Source organism: Diabrotica virgifera, chromosome 9 (assembly GCF_917563875.1).
Source record: "Diabrotica virgifera virgifera chromosome 9, PGI_DIABVI_V3a".
Taxonomy (NCBI): Eukaryota; Metazoa; Arthropoda; class Insecta; order Coleoptera; family Chrysomelidae; genus Diabrotica; species Diabrotica virgifera.
Genome location: NC_065451.1, coordinates 214,821,148 through 214,838,704, shown reverse-complemented (window position 1 = coordinate 214,838,704; position 17,557 = coordinate 214,821,148).

Genomic DNA, 17,557 nt, shown 5'->3' with positions numbered 1-17,557 from the left:
GTTCAATTACTCATTTGTCGTAAGAGATACGAAAAAAAGTTATTTAGGTAAAAGTTGGGGCACACATAGTACCATAATCTAAAAATATTTTTAAATATACAGGGTCGTCCGTATTGACAGGGTGACACAAACTTATGTTTTTTTTAATGGAACACCCTGTATATTTTTACATTTTTGGATTCTCCTCGATGTTTCCTTTCTTAAAATATATGGTTTTGTAATATTATACGAGGTAGTTTAAAAGTTAATTACGTTTTTTTGTTAATTTCTTAGCAAAATCTACACCCTGTAGAATTTTAGTGATTTGACATCAAATTACTATTTTATGTTCAAACGATTTTTAATATAGTCTACTACTGTTGAACATTAACAGTATAGCGAAATGTTTAATTTTAGTATACAGGGTGGGTCGAAACTCGGAATGAGTATTTTCTGAGTTTTCTTAAATAGAACACCCTGTATTTAAGTATTGTAATCAAATGATATTTTATGATACTTTTTTATTTCTTAAGTATTCCCTATACCTAAGTGCTTTAATTTGTAAGTTATTCGTGATTCTTTAAGCCAAACATTAATTGTAAGAAAAATTACGTGAAATTTTATTGGGTGGCCGTGAAAATATTTAATCAAAAATAATTTTTGGAAAAGAAAATACATCATAATCTAGTCTGATCCTTAATTTAGTACTATTGGATGAAATATCCAAATAAATTCGTAGTTAAGGTTGTTGGTGCGCAAAATATTAATAAAAACATACAATATTCTACCTAGTCGGCTATGACACTAAATTTCCTTAAACATTTGACATTACACTATTTTTATAGATCCAGTTGCTTTGTTACCATTACTAATATGTATTTTTCTTATGAGAAACTGATTAATAAGATTTTGGTGCTAGTGGAATATAACAAAAATGTGCTACTAGCAGTAAGAATTTTTCATCAGAAATTCCCTGATAGACGACAACTAAGAAGAGAAACGTTTAAAAATATACTAAAACGGTTTCAACGGACTGATTACTTAGATTATGATAAATCTGCTCGAATAAAAACTATTGTAAGTGAAGAAAACAGCAATTAAATGTAATCCTTAGTGTCACTGAGGATCTGCATATTAGTACAATCGTTCTTACAATCTAAGTATCTAGTCTGTTGAAACCGTTTTAGTATACTTCAAAAGTTTCTCTTTTTGGTTGTCGTCTATCAGGGAATTGCTGATGATAAATTTTTATTGCAAGTAGCTCATTTTTGTTATACTCTCCTAGCACAAAGACATTTTAATCCGTTCCTCATTAGAAAAATTAATATTAGTAATAGTATCAAATCAACTGGAACTATATAAATAGCATAATGTCAAATGTTTAAGCAAATTTTGTGTCATAGCCAACTAGGCAGAATTTTGTATGTTTGATTCATATTTTAAGCACCAACAACCTTAACTACGAATGTATTTAGATATCTCATCCAATATTAATAAATTAAGGATCAGGCTAGATTATTATGTATTTTTTTTCGAAAAATTACTTTTGATTGGATATTTTCACGGCTACCTAATGAAATTTTACGTAATTTTTGTTGCAATTAATGTTTGCTTAAAGAATGACGAATAACTTACAAATTAAAGCACTTAGGTATAGGGAATGCTTAAGAAATAAAAAAGTACCATAAAATATAATTTCATTACAATACTAAAATACAGGGTGTTCTATTTAAGAAAACTTAGAAAATACTCATTCCGAGTTTCGACCCACCCTGTATACTAAAATTAAACATTTCGCTATACTATTAATGATTAACAGTAGTAGACTATACTAAAAATCGTTTGAATGTAAATAGAAAATTTGATGTCAAATAACTACAATTCTACAGGGTGTAGATTTTGCTACGAAATTAACAAAAAAACTTAATTAACTTTTAAACTACCTCGTATAATATTACAAAACCATATATTTTAAGAAAGGAAATATCGAGGAGAATTTAAAAATGTAAAAATATACAGGGTGTTCCATTTAAAAAAACATAAGTTTGTGTCACCCTGTCAATACGGACGCCCCTGTATATTAGAAAATATTTTTAAAATATGATACTATGTGTGCCCCAACTTTTACCTAAATAACTTTTTTTCGTATCTCTTACGGCAAACGAGTAATTGGACTTTGTCACACTAATGCCCCACCCTGTACGTGCTTTTTCGGTTTTTGTCGGTTTCACACAGAAAGACAAAGAAATATTGAGGATCCTAGAGAAAAAATAACTCTGAGCAGACCCACTAAATTTGGGTAATATTGAATTTAGAAAACTGATGAACTACGAAGTAAGAGAACTTTTGTAAGAAGAAAATATCGTCAGATTTACCAAAGCATAGAGACTCAGATAGATGGGACATATGGAAGATACACATCCAACAGCAGTTATTAAGAAAATTACCCAATGATGTCTAGTATCAGGCAGACTACGAGGACGGTTTAAAACCAGATCGGAGAACCTGATAATTGCAAACCTTAAGAAGATGTGAGATGGGAAGATTGATGGATATGGATAACCCAAAAAACAGGAACGAATAAAGAACAATTGTAGAATGTTACTGAGGACCAATCTCCCGCAACAAATGAATCGGAAGACCCCTAAAAAGGCGGCAATCACTCCTCGAGGAGTGTAGGTCGTAGGTGCCACGATGATAATGGTGGTACCCAAAATGTTAGATGTACATACTTTGTTGATCATTACTAGAGTCCGGATTTCTAAGCATAATGCTTATAGTAAATAATACAAGCAGGACTATTTTCTTTTTTAAATATGAAGAATTATGCAAAATTAAGTCATTTTGACAGCCCTTTTTTATGCTTTTTTGCTTTTTTTTAAATTATTATGCTTTTCTGAGTTTTTGTGTTTATTTGGTGCTTTTTTTATATACTATTATCATTTTTTGCATTTGCGAACAGAAGAAATTTAATTTTGATCTACATAGTGCAATTTTGGACTCTGATCTCCCTTTAAATAAATTGCAAAATGAAAGTTTTAAATCATTTATGGAAAAGTACCTACTATTGAAGACATGTGCCGGATGAAAATACTCTGCGAAAAAATATGTTAATTGCATTTAAAATAAAACTAGAAAAAAAGTAAAAACACAGTGGGAAACAATTACATCTGGTTTGCTGTGGAGAGGCTACTAGTCCGTTCTTTAACGGTAAAATATTGCAAAATCTCTAAATTTTAAAGAACCGCTTGGATTGACATGAAATTTGGCATACACATAGCTAACAAGTCAAAGAAAAAAAGTGATATTGTGCCGATATGTGCTTTTGCCATGGGGGTGGTTTTCACCCCCTCTTGGGGGTGAAAAAATATTCGTCCAAATAAAGTCAGGAAATGGATAAACTGGCTAATTTTAAGTAACTTTTGTTCTATAGAGTTTTTTCACTAAGTCAATACTTTTCGAGTTATTTGGCAGTGAATATGTTCATTTTTTCAACAAAATAACCACGCTTTTAAACGGTTTTTCGCAAATAACTCAAATAGTATTTTGTCGAAAAAACTTTCTTAACAAAAATATAGTCCGTAAGAAAATTTTAAAAAATGGTGTATATATCACGTCTCTAGACCTAGTAGAAGCAGAGTTATACCTAATGAAAAATAGGTTCATATTCGTCAAATTCCAAATGGAATACTTTAACGTGAAATAACCAAAAATGAAGCACATTTCGGGAAAAACTCATTACAACTTATTTAAAGTGTTTAAAAAAAGCTTCATTCTTGTTTTATAAAAAAATTTCTAGCATCAAAATTAAACAAGTTAAGCTCAAAATAAAGTTAGTCCCTTTTGGTTTTGGTAAAAAAATCGAAAAAATCACCCCCTAATTAGTATCTTAAATGAACTTAATCGTTACGACTTCACAAGTTGCTTGACTCATGTATATATTGTTTATGTGATCTGTAAGTTTCATCGGTTCAAAGTCCTTATTATTGAAAGGGCTGCAGTTAAAAGGGGTTGAACGAGTCACTGAAAACGAATGTATGCCAATTTAGAAACACCAAATCTTAATCAATTTTTGTCTAACAGGAAAACAAAAAAATACATGATGCTTAGAAAAGCAGATCTGACTTTTTTTTTCTAGATTTTTGGTATCTCTAATAATTTTTAAGTTATTTTGAAAAAAAGCTATTAAATAATAGAGAGAAATAGAAATAAATAATTAAAATAGATATAAAAAAAGCAAAATTTAAATTTTTAAAAAGTTTACTTTGAAACCAAATTTTTTCAAAAAAAAGCACTTTGAATCGATGGAACTTACAGATCATATAAACATAACATAAGTAAAATAATTTGTGGAGCGGTAAAGATTAATTTCATGTAAGTTGCTAATTAAGGGGTGATTTTCCCGATATTTTATTTTTGCAAAAACAAAAGGGACCAGCTTTATTTTGAGCGTAAGTTGCTTAAGTTTAATGCTAGAAACTTTTTGTAAAAACAGAAATAAAGCTTTTTTTCAACACTTTAAAAAAGTTATAATGGGTTTTCCCCAAAAAGAGCTTAATTTTTTGGATATTTCAGGTCGAAATATTCTATTTGAAATTTGGTGAATACGAATCAATTTTTCATTGGCTATAACTCTGGTTCTACGAGATCCAGAGACCTAACGCGTACACCATTTTTTTTACTTTTTTATAAGCTATATTTTTACTCAGAACGTTTTTTTCGACAAAATACTTATTTTTTAAGTATTTGCGAAAAACCGTCTAAAAATGTGGTTATTTTATTGAAAAATTAACATATTCACTCGCAAATAACTCGAAAAGTGTCGACTTGGCGAAAAAGCTCCATAGAACAAAAGTTACTTAAAATTAGTCAGTTTACCCATTTCTGGACTTATTTTGGATATATATTTTTTCACCCCCAAGAGGGGGTGAAAGTCACCCCCAGGGAAAAAGCACACATCGGCACAATATCACTTTTTTTCTTTGACATGTAAGCTATACGTATGCCAAATTACATGTCAATTCAAGCGGTTCTTTAAAATTTAGAGCAAAAACCGTGAAAGAATGGACTTATACATATATTTGTGGAAGATACGTCGCTAATTACTTCATAGGCGTACTTCACGAAGAAATCTTGACGAAGGGTTATTTAGTGTGCTCAAAAGAACTAGAAGCAATAAATAACAATGCAATTCCGAGATTCGTAAATGACGCTTTAGCAAATTTTTATCTTCCCGAGGACGTGCCCACCAACAAAATAGTATTAATGCTTTTCGACGCATCAAATATCAATATGATCAAAATGGTATCAAATCTTAAAGTGTTTTATCCAAATCTAAATCACTGTACGTGTCTAGCACATGGCCTGAATCGCGTTGCTGAGACTATACCGCTGCAATTTCCACTTGTTAATGAGTTGATAAAAAATGGAAAAAAATTTCAATAAAGCTCCTTTAAGGATGCAACTTTTTAGAGACAGATTCTCTAAGATTCCATTACCACCGGAACCAGTGTTAACTCGGTGGGGTAAATGTTTAGATGCAAATAGCAACTTTTGTTCTGTGAGTGAAACAATAAAATATTTGGAGAAACAGCAAATGTCATTAGTTGAGTCGATCCAAAAAATAAACAGTTTTGAAAAAAAAAGATGGAAGGTATCCCTGGAAAAATTGGTCAGATAGTATTAACAAAATTCAAAGATGTATTAACAAAAAACTAAGGATTTCAAAAGATGAAGAAAATATTTTCAGTTTTAAATTGAGAACACGTTGAAGATATAAACATGGATCCGGCAGTAGTGGCAAAGTATACCGATCCAGCTGCCACTCCTAATAAATAGATAGGAAATACATAGTATCACCAAGACTCATACATACGATTTCTGCTCTGGATGTTTCTCGTCTTTCCTGTGCGACATCTACTAGTGATCCCATTTTTTATTTAGACTGATTTCAAAATTTCATTAGTTGGTCTAAAGTACCCCACACAAACCGTATGGAAATTATGTCCCAGTGGATTTCGTTCATACTTTGGGAAAATACTCTTTGGAGCATCCTGATAAAAAGTTCTCATGCGCACAACTATATCGTATGAAGGATTTTCAAGATATAGAGGCAAAATCTTGGAAAATTATAAGGTTTACTAGGTATTCCAATTCCCTGAGTTACTGGTTATCTGGCAACATGTTGAAGTTTGGATCAAGGAAAAGTACTAGTAGTCTAGTATTTTTTCCTGGCTATCCAATGGCGACCTTTACTTTGACCTTGACCTCAACGGACGTCATCTTCTAGAGTTTCGAGGGTTTTCGGCATTCAATTGATATAAACAGATTACTCATGTGTTTTTTGGATAGCTAAACACGAATATGCCATCAGAATTGACCTCCGGAGGACGTGGTGGCCAGGGTCACTGCAAGGGACGTCATTTTCTAAAGTTTAGATGGTTTTCGGCATTTAATGGATGAAAATGAATTATTGGAGGCAAAGTATGCTATGCACCGATAACCAATGTGGACGTTGAAAGAAGCTTTTAGATATACAAAAATGTTTTGATTGATAGGTGCCGAAACTTTACGATGGAACGAATGAGTAATTAGTTATTTCATGCTTTAAATAAAAATGATATATTTTCCTTCATCTAAAGCGTGTCGATAAAAATTAGGTTAAAGCATTTTGGTTTCAGTTACCTATTTTTTTTTGTTTATTCTATTTTATTATTAAATTTATAATAGGTCTTTACTAGTTCTTAAGCTAAGCCTAGAGATAATTATATATATTTAAAAAAAAAATGGTTTGTTAAAATTTATATGCTTATTTTCATGCTTTTTTTGTATAATAAAATGCTTTTTTTCGTAAAATTGTTATGCTTTTTAAGCGCTTTTTTGCGTTTCTTTATGCTTTTAAATCCGAACTCTAATCATTACGGTTTATTTTCTTTAAGAAATTTGAGAAAATCGCAATTTTTACTATACAATTCTGTGCTTGAGACATCCTTTATAAGTTTCCCTAGTGCCACCATCTGCACGAAATCGAAATCTGCTTCTAGAAGTTGTTGTTTTTGCTGCAATCAAATGGGAATAAATTGACTAATAGTCCTATTTTGGAATATCCCGAGAACAATCGCTTCCCCGGCAAGCGATTTCTGCAATGGTGTGTCGACAGAGATTCAATTCCGAATTATCCGAGTGGAATTGTACGCGTATTTCTGCAACAACAATAAGAGACGAACCGATGGCACTGGATATGAAGCTAAAAGGTTTGGTCTATTCAGCTCATTTAATATATACTGACTGTCTCTCTCCAAAAGCACTTTTAGCACTGACCTACAGTTAAAATATATGTAAAGCCTGAGTGAAAGGTTCGAATTTTCGCTTCTTTAAAAGCCTACATTTCAGTATTATATTAAGTATAATTTTATTACCATTTCCTTTTTTCCTTTTTAAGTACATGGTCATTATGAAAGATTCGAGACAAAGAATTAGACAAAACATTTCGATAAATGCATACAATTTCTCAAAGAATTCAAATACTTGGTGCAGTGATAACAGCTACGAAAACATGCAGAAGCTAGAATCATGTCTAGTCCAGAGAAATAAGATTTTTCTCGTGACACATCCCCCTTCAGGCCGAAACCAAATTTTTTGAGTAGTATGGACATCTATATTATTAACCTATATGTTTCCTGCAGCCGATTTTGATGATATACATAGTTATAAACAAATGAAAATCAAAAAACGCTAAATTTTCGCTTTTTTCGTCTATTACCAAAAAGTTAAGCAATTTAAACAAATTTTAGTGTAAGAAACTCATAAATCGTATAAAAAACTTCAATATGGCGTTCGCTGAATATGTCTATCCTTATTGGTTGCTTAGAAAATTGCAAAATAAATCATAAATTTTGAGTTTTTAAAAATATTCATAACTTACGTAAAAATTAACTTAGAACCTTCTTATTACACGGAATGCTGATACTTCTTGTACTTAAATTATATTTTAAATTTCAAAGCAATTGGTCAAATAGTTTAAAAGTTATTTAATTTGTTTATCCCAAATTCATTTTTTTTGCAACACTACAAGTCAGAAAATTATGAGGCTACAATCATACTTCGGACAGTTTATGAAAGAAGAACATTTATACTATTACCATTATTAAAAATAAATGACAAAAAATAATTTTAAACAGTGTAAAATTATTTTGAAAAAACATGTCGATTTTTTGCTTACTTATAAACAATTAGAATAACTTTTTAACTGTTACCTGTAGAAAAATTATTTTTTCATATTTAGAAAGACCGAATTTTTATACACATTTAGAAAGAAAAACAACTGTCCTAGGACAATTAGGGACAAAGTTAGCCCCCCCATTTATTTAATTCACATGTTTTTGCAAAATAATTTTGCAATATTTATAATTATTTTTTGTATTTTTTTTTAATTAAATTAATACTGTAAATTTCCTTCTTCCATAAACTATCCAAAGTATTACTGTAGCTTCATCATTTTCTGACTTACAGTGTTGCAAAAAAAATAAATTTGGGAAAAACAAATTAAATAACTTTTAAACTATTTGACCAATTTCTTCGAAATTTAGGATATAAATTAAGCACCATAAGTCTCTGCATTCCGTGTAATAAGAAGGTTCTAAGTTAATTTTTACATAAGTTATAAATATTTATAAAAACTCAAAATTTATGATTTATTTTGCAATTTTCTAAGCAACCAATAAGGATAGACATATTAAGCAAACGCCATATTGAAGTTTTTTATACCGTTTATGAGTTTCTTACTCTCAAATTTGTTTAAAATGACTATTTTCTTAGTAATAAACGAAAAAAGCGAAAATTTACCGTTTTTTGATCTTCATTTATTTATAACTATGTATATCATCAAAATCGGCTGCAGGAAATATATAGGTTATTATTATAGATGTCCATATTACTCAAAAAATTTCGTTTCGGCCTGGAGGGGGTTGTGTCACCAACGGGCTATTTTTTTTCCTTATTTCTCTGAACTAGTCAGAGAATAGAACGTTGTTTCTGACACCAAAATTGCTCTAAAAGACAGCTAAAACAAAGGTATATATAACAATAATTCGCTCCATAATAACGTATGGAAGTGAGACTTGGACACTTAACCAGAGCGAATCATCAAAATTATAGAATAGTTTTAGAACAAAAGATCCTTCGGACGATTATTGCACCTTGTCAATATGAAATAACAGGAGAGTTGAGATGGAGAAATACCTGGAACTCCAACTACTCTATAGAGACGAGAACATATACTATTGTGTTTTCAATTTATCAATCAAAGGCAAAATGAAAATTAAATTAATTTTTTTTTAAATAACGCGGGCACATAAATTTGATGCACCCTGTATATTGATCTGTAAATATTTATTAGAATTTAGTTTGGATGTAAGGGGATTTCTCTTTTAATGAGCTTTTCGATGAACCATTAAAGACTTTTGTGAATAATTAAAGTGAAAAGGACGATGTATTTAGGTTTAAAATGGAAAAAGATTGTTTATTACGGGAACTATAGAATCCACAGGTAGAGGTAATTATCATTTTCTAGAAAAATGGTTTAAAATAAAGTTTGGAATTTTATTATCTTTGTTTCACCCCGAATAAATGTTGTAGAGTTCACCGAAAGTAATTAGGATGGTCGGAATAATTTAGAAAGAATGACTGTTTGTTTGTCGAATGGAAAAGAGAAATTGTTTCTGATTTTTGGCAATTTTGGAAGGGGAAAAGTGGTTTGAATGTTGAGTGAGTTTGAAAAAGGAATTCAGTATGTTATTGGCATCGCTGAGGAGCAGTTCGACGTTTTCGTGAATAGAAAGTTAGCAAGTACCAGTGGTTGTTTGATAGTGGAGAATAGTGCTGAAAAGTGGAACGAGAGACAAATCAAATTGAGACGAAATACCTCTTTGATTCTGTATTATTGTGAGAAGGAGAGCAGAGAATTTTTTGGAGTCTGTTTGAATCGAGTACTGGTCAAAAGCGGCCTGGCTTGTTGGAGAATTGGTGCTGGTATGCTGATAGTTTTGAAGCTGGAGAACGGAGAGGGCTTTGATGAGTAGCCTTAACATATTCCACGAGGGAGAGCTGTTTTGGGTCACGAGAAGACATCAGAGTGAGTGAAGCAAAAGGTCAGTCAATTTATGTGAAAGATATTTTTATGTTCGGAAACTAAAATTTTGAGTAAAAAACATATGAATTAAAGTTCCAATATTCCAAAAAGTAAATAGGAAATATAGGTAATCTTGCGAAAACATAAATTTGTTTTGTTTAGTTTGTTTAACCAAAGTCATCGGGAACAAACCGATAAATTGTTTTTTTTTAACTAGAATAAATTTAAGTGGTAAAAATTTCATTCGGACATCTGTGTCCACAGGTTTTAGATTTGATAGATTTTTAGAGTATTGATTTTGAAAAATAAAAGACAATTCTGTATGTTTATTTTATATTTTGCTTTATTTCTTTTTCCTATTTCATCCCGATTAGGATCACCTAAGAGATACTGAAACCACGAGAGAAGATAAGTATAACGTAAGATAATTTAGACATTTTTTTAATATTATAAAAAGGCACCCTGAGATTTTTTATTTATTTTTATGTATGATTTGCGACAATTAAATAATTAATCAAATAAATAATAATTAATATAAAATTAATAAGAAGCAGATTGTATAATATTAGAAATAATGCCAGAGACAGTTATTATAGTTCTTTATTAATTGTTGAACAACCATGATGCCACACAAGAATGAGTAGTTGAGTAGACAAGCGAGCGACATAAGGCAGTGACTAATCATCCGCCGGACGGTATACAGTATCGGATATGTTCCGAATACCAACATTATAATACATCTCCCCTTTTAAATTACAAAGGTATTTAACATTAGGAGTAAAATAAAACTGGTTTTAATTCACAAATTAAACCTACTAGGTTTCTTAACCTGTCTACCAGACCTAGTTATGACCACAGCTGAAGGCTGAGGCGCTTGATTTAGTGCTACTTCCTTGTTTACATTATCTTTTAAAGGTTGAGCAAACGGTGTGGGAGACAGGATGTTTTGCTCTGGGGATCTATTTATTATAGGTAACGTCTTGGGTGGATTGTTATCAGAAGAAATATCATCTCTTTCAAATTCTTCATTCAAAATGGGGTTCTCCACCCTGAATGTATTGGGTGATGGTCGAAGATCCACACGATTTCTTCTAACAACATTCCCCTCTTTATTTTCTACCAAGAATGACCTAGGTGAATCATGCTTTGCTACAACCCTGCCTGGTTCCCAACATTTCTTTACATGGTTATAAACCGTAATATTATTATCAATATCTAACTCTTTTAAGTCTCTCACATGTTGATTATAATAATCTAACTTCTTTCTTTGCTTAGCGATCAATTTCTCTTTAATATTTTCACATAAACTTGGACGTAGCAACACATTGGAAACCGGCAATTTTGTTTTGCAAACACGGCTCATAAGGAGCTGCGATGGAGAGTAGTCCATATACTTAAGTGGTGTGTTTCTATACTGAAGTAACGCAATATGTATGTCAGTGCCATCATTAAGGCACTTTTTTATCATATTCTTTGCAATGGATACCGCTTTTTCCGCTAATCCATTGGCACGTGGATAATTTGGACTTCTTGTCACAATGATAAAATTCCATTCCTGACCAAAGCTTCGAAAACAAGAGCTATTAAATGGGATGTTATCAGCGACAAGAGTATCAGGAACTCCAAATGTGGAAAACAATGATTTTAGTTTTGATATTATGGTTGGACCAGACTTATCCTTAATATGAATTATCTCTAACCAGTTTGAATATGCGTCCATTACTACTAGATACGATTTATCTGAATAAGAAAAAATATCAACTCCTAGCCTTTGCCACGGACGTTCTGGAATATCAAAAGGATGTAAACTTTCTTTACAATTTTTTCTACTAATGTTTTCACATGTTTTGCATTTTTTTATAAACAATTCTACATCATTACTTAAATTTGGCCAGTAAAAAATTTTCCTTGCACGAGCTTTACATTTTTCGATTCCCAAGTGCCCCTCGTGAATTAATTTAAGCATCTCTAAATGTAAAGAACTAGGTACTATTAATTTATAATCCAAAAACAATAAGCCTGACGACATGTTAATTTGTTCTTTAAGTTAAAAATAATGACGCAGGTTTTCAGGGATATCAGTTTTAATCAAGGGCCACCCATTTTTAACATATAAAAGCTTGTTTAATTGTGAATCATTTTCTGTCTCAATTTTAAACTTATCCTTTTTTTGATCAGACATTGGTAATTCTGTTACTAAAGAATGAATAGCAAAATCAAATTCCTGATCTGATTTTAGCCCGCTGCAATTTAAAAAGGCCCTAGATAAAGTATCTGCAATGTATAAATATTTACCAGCTTTAAATGTCACATTCAAATCATAGTTAAGTAACCTGATTAGCATTCTTTGCAAGCGTGGTGTAACAGAATGTAGATTTTTACGAAAAACTGACTCTAAGGCCTTATGATCACTAGAAACTTTAATATTTTTCATGCCATAGAGCCAAAAATGAAATTTTTGTATGGCAAACACGATAGCCAGAGTTTCCTTTTCTATCTGCGCATAATTTTGCTCAGTTTTATTTAGACTTCTAGACACGAAGGACACTGGGTGTCCATTTTGTAACAGGCAAGCGCCCAACCCATCCCTACTAGCATCAGTCTCTATCTCAACAGGTAGATTGGGATTAAAAAAAAATAACACCGGAGCGCTTGTTAGTAGGTGTTTAAGTCTATTTAAAGAATGCTCGTGTTCTGTTGACCAATGCCACGGGACCTTTAAACTTGTTAATTCTCTCAACGGCGCAGTGATTTTGGACATGTTGGGTACAAACTTACTCAAATATTTAGCCATACCTAGTATTCTGAGAAGATCAGCCTTTGATTTTGGCACAGGCATATCTAGAATTGCTTTTACATTATTATCATTAGGCTCAATTCCCTTACCTGAAAAAATTTGACCCATATACCTAACACTCTGCTGCTTAAATTGCACTTTTGAAATGTTAAATTTAACATTAAACTTATTAGCTCTTTCAAGTACTATCTTAAGGTTTTGGTCATGCTCAGCCTCAGATGAACCTGCAATAATGAGGTCATCAAAATATACTCCCACTCCATCCAAATCACCAAATAGTTCATAGTTGTACTTCTGAAAAACTTCCGGGGCGCTACATATTCCAAAAGGCAACCTATCAAATTTAAACCTACCAAAAGGTGTTCCGAAAGTGCAATATTCTGAACTGTGTTCATCCAATTGGACATGAAAATACCCATCTTTCATATCAACAACTGTAAAAATATTTTTACCACCTAGCTTATGTGCAATTTCATCGACTGTGGGGATCAAAAAATGCTCACGCTCTATAGCTTTATTCAAATAAGTCGGGTCCAAGCATAACCTCAAATCTCTATTTACATTATTCTTTTCAACTATGACAAGAGGGTTTAACCATTTAGTGGGCTTATCAACTTTCGAAATGACACCTTGATCTTCTAATTCTATTAATTTTGATCTAACTCTAGCATATAAAAATCTAGGAACCCTCCTTACACGTTGAACCACTGGTACAACATTTTCTTTTAAAGTTATATGATGTTGACCTGGAAACTTGCCCAACTTTCCATCAAAAACAGTTGGATAAGCCTTAATAACATCATTAAACGTTTTAAAATTAGCACCCTTATTTTCATAAACCTGTGTACTATTAATTCTTTTAATTAAATTCAAGGTTACACAAGCTTCCAGGCCTAACAGAGGTATCTGATCATTGGCTTTTACAACTTCAAATGTCAAAACATGACCTACATTATTTTTATTATAACAGTTTAATGCAACTTTACCAAGAGATCTAGTTTTAAAATCAATACTACCATATGAAACTAGAGTCACTTTTGACTTAAGCAAACAAGCATCTGGGCACACCCGATTCAGTACATTTAATGGCATTACGCTTACCTCAGCACCAGTGTCTAGTTTGAACTTGATTTTCCGCTCATTTACCTGGAGCTCCTCTGTCCACATGCGGTTGCTGCCCTCATGAACCGCCCCAACATGCCTGCCTAATGAGCTTACATAAAACTCTTCACCTTCGCTGTCAGTCTGTTCATGTTCTTCGACATGATGTACCCTTCGTTTGGACCCACTTGCCTCGTCCGATCCAAGTTTTCCCTTACTTTTGCAAACATTAGCAAAATGATGTCTCCCTTGGCACTTGGCACACGTTTTGTTATACGCCGGACACTTTCTTGGAAGGTGAGAGTACCCGCAAAACCTGAATGATTCTCTGTTACCTGAGCTGTTACTGCTACCACTACCACTATCTGCTTGCTTAGATGGTTTGCGGTCAATTTTCTTAACCACATTCAACTGTACTACCTCCTGCATCTCTTTTGATAAATTTTTGCTGGTTTCTGAAGCACGACAAATGTTTATTGCTTTTTGTAGAGTTAGAGACGTTTCTCTAAGCAATCGTTCTTGGGTGCCCTTTTCAAAAATGCCCATGACTATCCTGTCTCTTAACATGTTATCTTGATCCAGGTACTCTGTGGTTTTTATGGCTTTACGAAGTTCCGTCACGAATGAGTCAAAAGACTGACCCTCTTTCTGCACAACACTATTGAACAAGAATCTTTCAAATATTACATTTTTCTGACCACGAATTTCCGTCACGAATGAGTCAAAAGACTGACCCTCTTTCTGCACAACACTATTGAACAAGAATCTTTCAAATATTACATTTTTCTTGGGTGCACAATATGCATCAAACTTGTCCTTTAATTTTTCAAGAGTCAAATCACCTTCAATGGTAAATGTATTGTACAACTCCAATCCATCATCTCCTACAAGACTTAAATAACAAGCAACTTTCTTTTTCTCAGTTTTCTCGGCTAATCCAGAGGCCTCCAAATAAATTTCAAATTTCTGCCAGAATTTTTTCCAGTTGGCCGAAACATTGCCATCCAAGCTTAGAGGCTCAGGTGGTCTAAAAACAAGATTTTCCATTTTCTTCTTAATTGGTCACTTTACCTTTAATAACATGAACACCTGACACCATGTCTCTGGTTCCCGAGAGGGAGCGTGGGTTCGGACCCCACACCTGACACCATGTATAATATTAGAAATAATGCCAGAGACAGTTATTATAGTTCTTTATTAATTGTTGACAAAAAGACCAACGTTGGAATGCCACGATACAACATTGGAGACCTTACCAAAGTAAACGACCGAGAGGAAGACCACAGATGAGATGGGTTGATGATATTAAAAGAGTAGCCGGAACGAATTGGAAATATGTTGCTCAGGATAGAGACCGATGGAAGGAGTTGGGAGAGGCCTATGTCCAAACGTGGACGATAGAAGGCTAAGAAGAAGAAGAAGATTAATTGTTGAACAACCATGATGCCACACAAGAATGAGTAGTTGAGTAGACAAGCGAGCGACATAAGGCAGTGACTAATCATCCGCCGGACGGTATACAGTATCGGATATGTTCCGAATACCAACACTATAATACACAGATCATAACAATACATATGGTGGATCCAAACATAACTATTTCTAAAGGTGTTAGACAGAGTTGTATTATGTGCCACTGTTATTCAAGTTAATGTTGTTCTGAAGCTATTTTGTTGTGGCATTTTTGTAATTAACTATTTTAATGGGAAATAAGCCACAATTTTAGTAAAAAAAATTATTTTATTAACGTTTCGACATCCAAATCCGATGCGGTTGTGAAAATACAAAAAATATTTATAAATTAAACCACATTTTTGTTTAATTTATTAATATTTTTGTATTTTGACATTTTTATTTAATTTATTAATATTTTATGTATATTGACAATGGCATCTGATTTGGACGTCGAAACGTTAATAAAATAATTTTTTTTAGTAAAATCGTGGCTTATTTCCCATTAAAAATAGTTAGTTATTCAACTTATTATACACGGAACAAATATTTGTAGAGGCACTAAAATAATACAATGAAGGCACCAAGATTATTGGCGTACCAATAAGTAATCTTCTACATGCAGATGATACTGTTATACTTGCCGATCAAATCAAATATATTATACAGATGATGTTCAATCGAGTAAATACTACAGGCTATCGATCGCAACTTAAAATCAATCGGTAGAAAACTAAATTTATGCTGATTAATAAAATGAACATCCAAAATAACGAAAGCCATGCATATTGAAAGAGTACACCGATTAACATATATCTGAATAGTCATTTAATGATAAGTGTGACCGTTATATAGAGATCAAGATCCAAAGTGAAATACCTAGATCTAGATTCACAAAAATGATAAAGATCTTAAGCGACCCCCACCTAAGAGTTAGCATCATATGGCGCGCAACAAAATGTTACTTACCCTCTATGATATTTTACGAATTGAAACGATGGCTGGTAAAAGTTAGAGGCTTTAGAAATAAGGTTATATCGACACATACGAAGAATATCTCAGATAGACGGAGTGGCCATTACAGAGGTATTGAGAAGAATGGAATTATTGACAACTGTTTAAAGCAGGAAATCGTCATATGGGTCACTGGGCTATGAGTTTCGTAATAACTATAAGCACAGTCTGCTAAAGGCTTATACATAGTTAGTAGAAGGCAAGATTGAAGGTAGAAGGAGGTTAGGCAGCAAAAATAACCTAGCTAATAGACGCATTGATATTTTATAATGATTTTGGATACTTCTTCTTCTTTGGGTACTCCTCTCTTGCCCTCAATGTTTTTTTGGATGATTTCTTGAGTGATTGCGTATTTTTCCCCTTTCAAGATATGACCCTGGTATCCAATTTTTCGTACTATGATCAAGTTTGAGCAATTCTCTCTCAGTATTTGCTCTTCTTAAGGGTTCCTCGTTTCTCACCCTACATGTCCATGGTATGCGGAACAATCTTCGCAAGGTGCACATTTCGAAGGCCTCCAACTTAATTAATGGAAGATATTTTCAACGTCCATGTCTTCATGTCGTTTGATGATGTTCAGTTCTTCGAAATAATTCCGAAATAGAACTGAACATCATTAAACAAATAGCAGTAAACAATAGCTATTACGAACAAACAATTAATAAAATTTTAAACCAAAAACTCCATAAGAAAGCCCTGAAATTAGCCTATCCACCACCACCGAAAAAAACCAGTACCTTCTGCTCTAACACATATACTGGCAAGATATCAACAAAAATAGCCAGATACATAAAAAAGAAAGGAATAACAGCAGCTTTCAGAACTAACAACAACTTAAGCAAATATATTAAGAACAATAAGAGCCGAAAGAGAAAACAACTACAGAGTGGTGTCTACAAACTAACTTGTGGTGACTGTCCGAAAACTTACATCGGTCAAACTGGCAGAACCTTTGACAAACGGATAGCAGAACACAAAAAGCTTTCAACAATAGAAAAACAGACACTTCTACATACGCACTTCACCTTCTAGATCATAATCATTCTTTTAATAAAGAGTTTCAAATTCTGCATATTCAAAATAAA